This window comes from Populus nigra, chromosome 8 (genome assembly GCF_951802175.1).
Source record: "Populus nigra chromosome 8, ddPopNigr1.1, whole genome shotgun sequence".
Classification (NCBI taxonomy): domain Eukaryota; kingdom Viridiplantae; phylum Streptophyta; class Magnoliopsida; order Malpighiales; family Salicaceae; genus Populus; species Populus nigra.
The window spans coordinates 4,546,481-4,559,684 of NC_084859.1; positions in this window are offsets into that span (position 1 = coordinate 4,546,481).

Genomic DNA, 13,204 nt, shown 5'->3' on the forward strand with positions numbered 1-13,204 from the left:
CGTATTGGAGCTATGTAATGCGAAATTTTCTTAAGGGTAAGAAGATGTGGGGGTATGTTAGTGGAACTTATATAATACCTAAGAATATTGAGGAGGGGGATGTTGTTTTGATAGATACATGGGAAGCAAATAATGCAAAGATCATTACTTGGATCAACAATTCTGTTGAGCATTCGATAGGTACGCAGTTGGCGAAGTATGAGACAACAAAAGAGGTTTGGGATCATCTGCAAAGGTTATTCACGCAATCAAATTTTGCAAAATAGTACCAATTAGAGAATGACATACGAGCTCTTCATCAGAAGAATATGAGTATTCAAGAGTTTTATTCTGCTATGACAGATCTTTAGGATCAATTGGCTCTTACAGAATCAGTAGAATTAAAGGCATGTGGTGCCTATATTGAGCGTAGAGAGCAGCAACGATTGGTATAGTTTTTAACAGCGCTTCGCAATGACTTCGAAGGACTTAGAGGTTCAATTCTGCATCATACTCCACTGCCTTCTGTTGACTCTGTTGTCAGTGAGTTATTGGCTGAAGAAATACATCTTCAGTCTTATTCTGAAAAGGGAATTCTTTCTGCTTCAAATCCTTCTGTACTAGCAGTACCTTCTAAGCCATTCTCTAATCATCAGAACAAGCCTTACACAAGGGTTGGCTTGGATGAGTGCAGTTTCTGTAAGCAGAAAGGTCATTGGAAGGCTCAGTGTCCTAAGTTGAGACAACAGAATCAAGCTTGGAAGTCTAGCAGTCAGTCACAATCTAATGCTCATCGACCACCTCAGGGTTATAAACCACCACACCATAATACTGCAGCAGTAGCTTCCCCAAGCTCTATTACCGATCCTAATACTTTGGCTGAGCAATTTCAGAAGTTTCTCTCCTTGCAGCCACAAGCAATGTTCGCTTCTTCCATAGGTCAGTTGCCTCATAATTCCTCAGGTATGTCACACTCTGAATGGGTCTTGGATTCTGGTGCTTCCCATCATATGTCTCCAGATTCCTCATCTTTTACCTCAGTGTCCCCTTTGTCCTCCATTCCTGTTATGACTGCTGATGGCACTCTCATGCCCTTAGCAGGTGTTGGTTCTGTTGTCACACCTCACTTGCCTCTCCATAATGTTTATCTTATTCCAAAACTCAAATTGAATCTTGCGTCTGTTGGTCAAATATGTGATTCTGGTGATTATTTAGTCATGTTTTCTGGTTCTTTTTGTTGTGTACAGGATCTGCAGTCTCAGAAGCTGATTGGGACAGGCCGTAGGGAGAATGGACTATATATTTTGGATGAGTTAAAAGTGCCAGTTGCTGCTGCTACCGCTGCTGCTACTACTGCTGATTTGTCTTCTTTTCGTTTGAGTCTTTCATCTTCTAGTTTTTATTTATGGCATTCCCGTCTAGGTCATGTTTCATCTTCTCGTTTGAGATTTTTGGCATCCACAGGAGCTTTAGGAAATTTGAAAACTTGTGACATTTCTGATTGTAGTGGATGTAAACTGGCAAAATTTTCTGCTTTACCTTTTAATCGAAGTATTTCTGTTTCATCTTCACCATTTGATTTGATTCATTCTGATGTATGGGGACCTTCTCCTGTTTCCACAAAAGGAGGGTCTCGATATTATGTCTCTTTTATTGATGATCATACTCGTTATTGTTGGGTTTATTTAATGAAACATCGTTCTGAATTCTTTGAGATATATGCAGCTTTTCGAGCTCTTATCAAAACTCAACATTCTGCTGTGATCAAATGCTTTAGATGTGATTTGGGTGGGGAATACACCTCTAATAAATTTTGTCAAATGCTTGCCTTAGATGGAACCATCCACCAAACTTCATGTACATATACTCCTGAACAAAATGGTGTAGCTGAAAGAAAACATAGGCACATTGTTGAAACTGCCCGTTCTCTCTTATTGTCTGCCTTTGTTCCTAGTGAGTTTTGGGGAGAAGCTGTTCTTACTGCTGTAAGTTTGATTAATACAATTCCATCTTCTCATAGTTTGGGTCTATCTCCTTTTGAAAAGTTATATGGGTATGTCCCTGATTATTCCTCATTTAGAGTTTTTGGTTGTACTTGTTTCGTTCTTCGTCCTCATGTAGAACGCAGTAAGCTATCCTCTCGATCCGCTATTTGTGTCTTTCTAGGTTATGGTGAAGGTAAAAAGGGGTATCGTTTTTTTGATCCAATAACTCAGAAACTTTATGTGTCTCGTCATGTTGTCTTCCTTGAGCATATACCTTTCTTTTCTATTCCATCCACTACTCATAGCCTGACAAAATCTGATCTTATTCATATAGATCCTTTTTCTGAGGATTCTGGTAATGATGCCTCTCCCTATGTTCGATCAATTTGTACTCATAACTCTTCAGGTACTGGTACTTTACTCTCTAGCACATCTGAAGCTCCATTCTCATCTACAACCCCTCAATCTTCATCTGAGATTGTGGATCCACCTCCACGTCAGTCCATCCGCATTCATAAGTCCACAAAACTACCAGATTTTGCTTATTCTTGTTATTCTTCATCATTTACTTCCTTTTTAGCTTCTATTCATTGTCTCTTTGAGCCCTCTTCCTATAAAAAGGCAATTCTTGATCCGCTTTGGCAGCAAGCTATGGATGAGGAACTTTCTGTTTTGCATAAGACAGATACTTGGGATCTGGTTCCTCTACCTCCTGGTAAGAGTGTTGTTGGTTGTCGTTCGGTGTATAAGATCAAGACTAATTCTGATGGGTCTATTGAGCGATATAAAGCTAGGCTGGTTGCAAAAGGATACTCTCAACAGTATGGTATGGACTATGAGGAGACATTTGCCCCGGTTGCAAAAATGACTACTATTCGCACTCTTATTGCCGTAGCTTCGGTTCGTCAGTGGCATATTTCTCAGCTTGATGTTAAAAATGCATTCTTGAATGGAGATCTTCAAGAAGAAGTTTATATGGCACCCCCTCCTGGTATTTCACATGACTCTGGAAATGTTTGTAAGCTTAAGAAAGCATTATATGGTCTCAAACAAGCACCTCGTGCTTGGTTTGAGAAATTCTCTATTGTGATCTCGTTTCTTGGCTTTGTTTCTAGCAGTCATGATTCTGCTCTTTTTATTAAGTGCACTGATGCAGGTCGTATCATTCTGTCTTTATATGTTGATGACATGATTATTACTGGTGATGATATTGATGGTATTTCAGTTTTGAAGACAGAGTTGGCTAGACGATTTGAAATGAAGGATTTGGGTTATCTTCGATATTTCCTGGGTATTGAGGTAGCATACTCACCTAGAGGTTACCTTCTTTCTCAGTCGAAATATGTTGCAGATATTCTTGAGCGGGCTAGACTTACTGATAACAAAACTGTAGATACTCCTATTGAGGTTAACGCAAGGTACTCTTCTTCTGATGGTTTACCTTTGACAGATCCTACTTTATACCGTACTATTGTTGGGAGTTTGGTATATCTCACCATTACTCGTCCAGATATTGCATATGCTGTTCATGTTGTTAGTCAGTTTGTTGCTTCTCCTACTACTGTTCACTGGGCAGCTGTTCTTCGTATTTTGCGATATCTTCGGGGTACAGTTTTTCAGAGTCTTTTACTTTCATCCACCTCTTCCTTGGAGTTGCGTGCATACTCTGATGCTGATCATGGTAGTGATCCCACAGATTGCAAGTCTGTTACCGGGTTCTGTATCTTTTTAGGTGATTCTCTTATTTCTTGGAAGAGCAAGAAACAATCTATTGTTTCTCAATCATCCACCGAAGCAGAATATCGTGCCATGGCATCTACTACCAAAGAGATTGTTTGGTTATGTTGGTTACTTGCTGATATGAGAATTTCCTTTTCTCATCCTACTCCTATGTATTGTGACAACCAGAGTTCTATTCAGATTGCTCATAACTTGGTTTTTCATGAGCGCACTAAGCACATTGAGATCGATTGTCATCTTACTCGTCATCATCTCAAACATGGCACCATTGCTTTACCTTTTGTTCCTTCTTCCTTGCAGATTGCAGATTTCTTTACTAAGGCGCATTCCATCTCTCGTTTTCGTTTTCTGGTTGGAAAACTCTCGATGCTTGTAGCTGCCGCATCGTGAGTTTGAGGGGAGATGTTAAATAATATTTATGTGGTCTTATTTATTAAGGGTAGAATAGTACTTTCAGTTTGACCTATATATACTCTATTTGTATTTAGGTTAAGACTAAGCATTTATAATATACAGATTATTCAGAATTCTAGCCTCCTTTCTCTATTTGATCTCAATTAATTTAACATTCTGCACTTCCAAGTAAGAAATAAAAACCCTTAATGTTATGCATGTGGGCTTGTAAAGAAAAATCTACATATAAAATGTGGATTAGTTTCAAAGTTAATTTTTAGCACAAGAAAACATTTATGTAATGGATGCATTTATAATAGTTCCAGGCAAATTATAATAATCTCTCCAAAGAATTATAAAATAAAAAAAATATTTTAAAAAATCAATTATCATTTAAAAAAAGTTAAGCAAAACAATTTAAAAACTAAAAGATGAAGTTTGAATATGAAAATAATAAATTTTTAAGATCATAGATATTATGCTTTATGTTTGATTGTTAATGTTTACAATTAAAAATTACATAGTTAGATCCGATGTTAAAAGAAATATATTATAATTAAAATAAATATTTAGAAAAATAATAAATATAAAAGTTTTCAACACTTTTTTTTTATATAATCATCGATTTTATTAAAAACATGGCTATTTAGATAATAACCATAAAAAAAATAGGGCAACTTACATTGTGATAGGAAAAAGAAAAACATACAAAACAAATCAAAACATAAATAAATTCTATGTTAGTTTGTCTAAAATTTAATGCTATTTGCACTGATTAGAAGATTAGATCTCAAATATATGAACCGGTGATTATAGAAATTCAACCAGTAAAAGAAACACTGAAGGATCAAGCTAAAATAGAAACCAAGATTTGCAGTACTATCTTTAAAGACAATATCATTCCGAATTAGCCATCTATTCCAGGTTGTGTAGAAGGATAAAAGCTTCCTAGCTCTTTTTTGAAAATTTACAGTACCCAACGCAAATCATTGATATAACATAAAAGTTTTCAACATTAAACCATGTTAAATGATAAACCAAGTCATAGTTGGGATATTGCTCGTCTCAAAATAAAAAATCGCAACAATCTTGGTTAAAAATATTTTTTGATTTTCAATATTTTCAAGAATGAAGAATCCAAAAATGAACAATCAATATTTTCAATATATATATTATCACTTGCACATGAGAAACAATTTCTCATTTTTCGCATCCATTACAATATTATATCAGGGCTTAACCTGTTATTTTTCCTTGTGTTAATTTGTTTTAATTATTTATAGTAATTCATGTATTTATAGTTTTCCCGTATTAGTAAAACTGGCTCTATTAGAATCTGTAGTTAACTTTAATCCAAATATTGTTCTATTAATTGATCAATGGTAGTGAAATAAGCCCTAATTTAGTAATTTACAAATACATGATGTTATGGAATAAATTATTAACTCAAAATTAATTTTGAACACTTGAGAAAAATTAATATATATAAGGCCAAAATAATAGAATAAGCCCTCATCTTTGATATAATTAATGATTGGTCTCACAACTATGGACCAAAAGAGAGCAATTATTTTTTTCCCTTGTCATTTTGGTTGAGTTGTTGAAGGAGAAAATTATATTTTAATCCCAAATCTTTCATATAATTTAAATATAATTTCAGGCACAAGCATTTTTACATGTGGTTAGTTTAGTCTTTCAACTTTAAATATTGTAATGATTTAGTCATTAAAAACAATTTTCAACATGATTCTAAAATTTTATCCATATGCATGCATTTAAAAACATTAAAAATAGAATAAAAATATTGATTATGTGCTCCTAAAGCTAAATATTCTAAAAACATAGTTTAGTATCTTGATGATATCTTAATTTGAATCCAAGACTAGGGCATGTCAATGAGATTTGTTATCTTTATTAATTTCTTTGGTTAAAATATTGGGATATCTTGTTTTTTAGAATGCAATATATCAATATGGAGAATGTGTTCTTAAAATCTCTCATATTGATAAACAAGTTGATACAAAGATATCCCTAATAGTTGAACCAACGAAGAAAATTCTCAAAAAAATTGAATTTAAATTTTTGTCCAATGTATATTAAAATAAAAAGTTAAAAAAAATGATAATTACTTATTCTACTACATGATAAAAACAACTTTGCCTCAAATCTATTTCTTAATCATAATGCAATGAAAAAAGATAAAAAAAAAAATCAAATAGCATAGAAGTATACAAAAATCTTAATTTTAAAATTTAAAATTTCTAAATAAAAATAAAAACATAAAAATTTAATTTAATTTATTCATCTATTTAATTACACACACACTATGAACTACTCTCATAAAAAAAAAAAACTGAATTCAATTGACCAATCTAATAATGATTAGGTCAATTTTGTAATTGTTTGGTGTTAAACGATCATTCAAACCAAATGATTGTAATATGTATATTCTAATCACATATTAGAAGGAAATATGGAACTCATGGGATTAAACTAAATGAATATCTAACTAAAGTTATTTAAAACTATTTGAAATAAACCATCCAGAAAACAATAACAATAAAGAAAATTGTATAATGATTTATTGGTCATTAAGTGTCTCGATATGTTTTTACAAGTACTAGCATGACCTCTTATAGGCCTCATTTCCTAAGAAACTAGATAACAATTGTTTGGACAAATAATTGTCCATCCTTATTGCTATCTGTTAGATGTTAATATACCTCTTACACTTAATATATTATACTATACCTTAAAACAAAAATTATTATGCTAATACTGTATATATAATGTGTTTATACTATAGATAATACTGTAGACATACAATATTTTTTTTTTATGATGTTTTATTGTTTGTTTTGCCACGTGTTAGAAGTAGATTCATTGTTGTCATGAGCACTCTTTGCTTTGTTCACAAAGCATTTTATATTCTCACATTGCATTGTCCTTTAGGCAAAGTTATTTCTCCAGGAAGATATAAAATTGTTTCCTTACAAGGGTTTTTAATGGAAAAAGGTTAATTCCATGGTTTTAATAATTGCCTTTATGTTCCTATAATTTGACAAATAGTTGGGAACATGTCTCTAGGATCATTCAATTGATGCATCTGACCCTTCATATAGCATGACTTCTCGAAATTGTAAAAATTATTATTACCCTTTTTAAATTTTAGATTTTATACTCAACAATCTCTAAGGATGCTTTGGTTTCTGTGCAACTCTATTCATCTTTTAGGAAATGATCATGTGGAAGTTTCAGGAAATGAAACAAAAAACGTTGTTTTTGACACTTTTTTAATTTTTAGGAATTTCAGAATAATCTAAAATAAAACAATTTATAAATTCATGAAGGGGGGGTATCAACTTACCTTTTCATTTTCTTTAAGCAATGAATAATGTATATAACGCTTTGTCAAAAATTATTTACTCTTTTATACTTTTATGGTTGTCTTCTTTAGGGATGCTATGCATCAAATTTGTCTCTCCAAGATGCCCCCAACTTTAAACATCATACTATTCATTAAAGTATGGTTGTAACATCGATTATGTGGAAGGATTTCTTATTAGGTGGTATATGAAGAAAGTTTTGGCGATTTGACATAGCTATATTTAATCAAAATTATCATGTTAGCTTTAGAACATCCTCTAAGTCTAACAAATTTATGAACCAAAACAGTCATTATAGAGGGAAGTTTTAGAGAAATTGGTCATCACTTGAAAAAGGTTATTAAGTGATCATGAATCATTTTATCCTTTTTCTTCATTAGTCCAAAATACTAGTAGTTAATGAAAGGATGATGGGATATTCTGGTTTGTGTGGATCCAATCTTGCCCTAGCAAAGCAATATCATTCCCTTGCACCATAAAAAAAACATTTTGGTACTTATGACTCTCTTAATGATTAGTTCCAATGTCAAGATTCCTCAGGTTGCTTCAATATCCCTAATGAAACTTATGACTACTTTTTTTCTAGGGTATCATATATATATATATATATATATATATATATATATATATATATATATATATATGTATTCCTTGTTTTTTCTCAATTTATGAACATCCTTATTAGCAAAATGTTAACAATAACATCAATTATCAACCAAACCATCCATTTATGAAAGGATATACAAAGAGCAAAGATGTGTATGAACTTCATCTAGTGGTTTGGCAAATACCACCTTTCTTAAGCTAGGCTTCTCACCATCACCTGAATCATCATATTGGTTATAAGTGGTTTGCAAGATTTGTAGTCAACTAAAAATCATAAGGTATAGTATAATATGGTGATGTACTCTTCTCATTATCCTCATTGGGTGAATAAAAAACCATAACTTGTGGGTCTAAGGGTTTGCTAGGGTCACTCACAACCTCTACAAGGCCCTAAATTGCAAAAGAGAATGTAATTTATGATAACAACTAAACAAGGACCTTAATTGCAAAGAGAGAATTGTTATTTGTCTATCTCATTGGATCCAAAATTATTGTTTTTGCTATTGTGCTTTTTAAATCATGGATCTTACTATGATATGTTGAATTAATAGCTTTAACCTTCACAAAATCTTTCCATGTTAGTAAGTGTAGTCCTTGTCTCATTGGGGAGATTCTTCAACAAACTTAGGAGGAGGAATATATACTTTTGCATGATGCTTAACTATCATTCTTGCCACTTCATTGCGAGCTGCTATCATTTCTCCTTTTAAGGCCATCAACTTTTTCTTCCACTGGTAGTATTATTTATGTATTATGATAATTATTCTTTTTGGTTTCTAGTTTTAAGTGATGCCGTTCATCATCATCCACTGATGGGGGTTTTATGATGCATGTGGCTCTTATAGTTCACTTAGTTTTAGTTTGATTTTGGCCCCTAATTGAAGATGATACATTATCTCTCTAAGTATTAGAGAAATTTTTAATAATAAAACAATCCAATTTAAGTCTTCCTCTATCCCTTATTCATCATGGATGAGTTCGTTGTTGCCTATTAAGTTCATAAGAAGCATTTTTTTCGCTATACTAATAATATACTATTGATACTAGAATGTCAATTTTTCATGTGGAAGCATCCATGTTAGAGATCAAGCTCTACTTTCATTTCTGCAATCACTATTTCTATCACTTTTGAGCTGGTTGTTGTATCTTGATATTTAGATTTAACTTTGTTCATCATGAACTCTCCTCTAACATACGCGCGTGTGTGTGTAGGAAGCATCACTGATATTTCTTAATGTTTCATTTCAGTCATGTTTTTCTCTAGTGGTTTAGAAAAAGGAGTTATCTTTGATGATCATGTCCTTATAATTAGCAAATTTGAGCTTCTTAGCCTATATCAGTAGAGTATTTTTAAAGATCACACATTGATTAGTGTAGTGAGAATAAGTATTATGTCATCTGCACTATTTCTTTCCCGTGATTTGTTTATCAAATAGAACAACATGACCCACTAACAATTTAACATGTATATCCTTAACTAAGATATCAAATATCTGCTAGAATTTTTCCTTTTATCAATGAATTTAGAAGTGGATTTGTCATTATTCTGGATAATTTTTTTTAGAATTCTTACAAATATATGACCCAATAATGGTAAGTCTCGTGCTTCTTTTATCAGTATCCTTTGTGAAGCCAAACTTGTGTTGATTCACATTATAGTTTGAGTTTTGATAATAAGAATCCCTATATAAATTTCCATCTAATCCTTTTCGATTAACAAACATTCACAGTGAATGGTACAAGTCGTGAGTTGATTCAAATCAATGAATTTATAGTCTTTAAGTTTCTTTCTTATTTTAATGTTCATTCTACTCTTCACTAGGTGAATTAACTCTTTATCAGGGAAAAGAGTGTGACTCTTACTCCTTACTTGATTGCTTGAAGTAATTAATGAACTGTCGGACAAGTTCATCAGAAAGTTATGTTAACAACGCAAGTTTGAAAGTACTTATTTTTTTATTTAATTTGAAAAAAAATATGAATGGAATAAATACTTTAGTTGATGCCAATCTTGTATAGAATTTGAAGGCAACTTCATATACCAAGCATGAGCCACTCGAGTTAATGAATTACCAAGCAAATAAAGCTTGGTATGATCATCTATATTGCCATATTTAACCATGAATTTACAGAAATGTTCTATAATAGATTGACCATTATGCTGGGGGATGCAACGAATTTTGGATAGAGAAAAGTATGAGGGAATGGGTATGCTTGGTCGATCCAATCTCGATACAACTTTCTATGATATACTCTCGAGAAAGGGTAATCCAAGCCTAATTATTCTTGTAAATTCATTAAAAGTTGGTTCTTTAATTAATAATATATAAATGTTAAAGTCTTGACAATAATTACAAAGTTTGTTTTTAGAGAACCTTTGATTCATTTGGGTATTGGTTAGGGATTGGGACGAAATTCTCTTTAAGATTTGCTAAGTAAGAGATTCACTTTTCCTTGTTTTTACAATATGCACTCACCATATTACATATGGTAAAATTAAGGACATTATAAAATATTAAAATTAACTTTGTTGATTTTATATATAAAAATACAGATGTAGATTATGATGATTATAACTTTGCATCCGTAAATAATAGAGATCGATTTGGGCAGAATAAAATCTAAAATAATGTTAGTTTTGGTCAAAGTGGAATATTTAGCCAGAAGAAGAATACCCGTGATTTTGGGCATTGTGAAGATTCAAGTGGAGAATTAGGGTCAATTAAGAAGAAAATATTATCTTTCTAAGGAAATAATGATCTGGAGGCGTATCCAAAATGGAAAAATAAGGTTGAATGGTTCTTTAATTGTCATTGCTACACAGAAAAAAGGTAAAACTCGTTGTTATTAAGTTTATAAATCATGCACTAATATGGTGGTATCAGTTTGTTTTTAGCAGGAGGAGTGATGAAAGATACATTGATTCATGGGATGACATGAAAGCTATAATGAGAAAATAGTGTGTTCCTAACTTCTATTATAGAGAGCTCTTGCATAAATTATAGAGTTTATATAAGTTGATATCAAAGTTAGACTCTGGAATCAGGTTATATCTTTCTTGTTATCAATATCTATTTGTTTTCGCATCAGTTTTTTTCCTTCTTTATTCTTTGTTTTGTTATGAATTGCTTAAGCTAGTTTTGGTCTATTTTATTTTCCTTTTTACATCTGTCCTTGTTTATCTATTTTAATTGTGTTTTTTCTTGGAGTAAAAAAAAATGTTACATATCATAAAATTTATTTTAGGTTAAAAGGGATTGTTTCACATCTGTTTCACTTCTATATATATATATATATATATATATATATATATATATATATATATATATATATAAACCTTGGAATTAACTCAAAATTGATATTATAGTTATTTGGGGTGAAATCACACTATATCAAATTATGGATTCTTTTAATATTGCTTGAGTAGTGTTTCAATTCTAAGTTAAATTCTACCGCAAACTGATCACACACAGGTGTTCGATATCTAAGCATTAGAGAACAACCTATAAACTAAAATATGTTTTTTTTATTGGATATAAGGGTACTACATATCAAATTTAAAGTTGTTTCGATATCATTTGATCTGATTTTCAATTATGATGTTTAAAATTGCATAACAAGTCAAATTTAAGGTTGTTCCGATATTGTTTTTTATTATTTTTTTAGTTATTCGGTTTATTTATGTTATATTTGGGTTATTTAGGATTCAAATAAGTATTTTCATTTATTCTTGCTTCTATTTTGTTTCAAGTCTTTATATCATCCATATTTTGTATGAATTCGCTTTGCTATTTGTGAAATCATAATCATCATTTTGTTTTGCTTGTTTTCAATATCTTATTAATTCTTGAGTCACTTTATATATGTTTGGATTGCGTTACAATAGCCATTGACTTTGGTTCATTGATTTTTAGTTCGAAAGAATTACAAGAAAATGAGTTGAAAGGTAAAAGGCGTAATAAGAGCAATTGAGTGAAAAGCCTTGAATTGTATGAAACATAAGAGTTGTGAGGTTTAATTTTCTTGCTACAAATTGATTTTTGTAGATTAAAAAAATGTCTAAAAATAATGAGTCTGCAACTCAAAAAATGAATAACACCTTTCAGATACAAGTTTTCACCAAACAACTTGAGCTACTACTAGGGTGACGAAGGATCTAAAATATAAGATGGCTTTGATGAGACAATAAAATGGCGAGGTTTGACATAGAGCTAATAAGAGGAAGTTCAATATTAGTAAGGAAGATAAACTGAGGTTACACGTTTCAAATATTTATTATCATAATGCTTTTATGATGTTAGATAAAGAGCGCGAGGTTGAACGAATTGCAAAGGTTTATAAAAAAACAAATAAAGAACGTGAAGAATGGAGAGATTCAGTTTAATATTGAAAAGGTGAAAAGATGAAAGAGAGAGGCATGGTTATCATTCAAAAAATATGTACGCAAGTAGATGGTAATGCATGTTTATTTTAAAATATTATCGGCTACTATTTTCATACAATGTTGTTGGAGATAAGTGTGAGTAAAAAAAAGAACTCTAAAGGCTTCAATAAGTGGCTAAAGAATTTTCCATCATACCTATTGGTGATTCGAGGATGAATCATATTGAAGAGAGAGGGAATGACACGATCCAAACAAGGTTAAATTTAGATTCTTGCGTAAATTTTTCTATTATCCTGTTTTACTCTATTGAACATAACTTTTAATTTAACCGCTGGATCAGACTGATATTTTTATAGGAGTTGTTAGACATGCTATTAGATATTGGTTTAAACTTTCAGGTAAATCAAAAATTTTAAGGGATTATCTCAAACATGATCGAAGTTACTAGACGAATTGTGTTAAATCTGTCTGTCTGGACCTTTGTTTATTGTTGGACTATATTTAGAGTTACATAAGGAATTTTGCTAAGATTTTAATTGGGTTGGAAAGTAGAAATTCATAATTTTTCAAATATATATGGTAAGCTTTCTAATTCATCTAGAAAAGAAAGAACGACGTGTTTGAAGTCATGAATGAAATCTACTATGAATGTGTGAAAATTAGAGAAACATTGTTTCCTTGTATATTATGGATTCCAGACAATACAAAGATTCCTTAATGCTCTCTTGAAG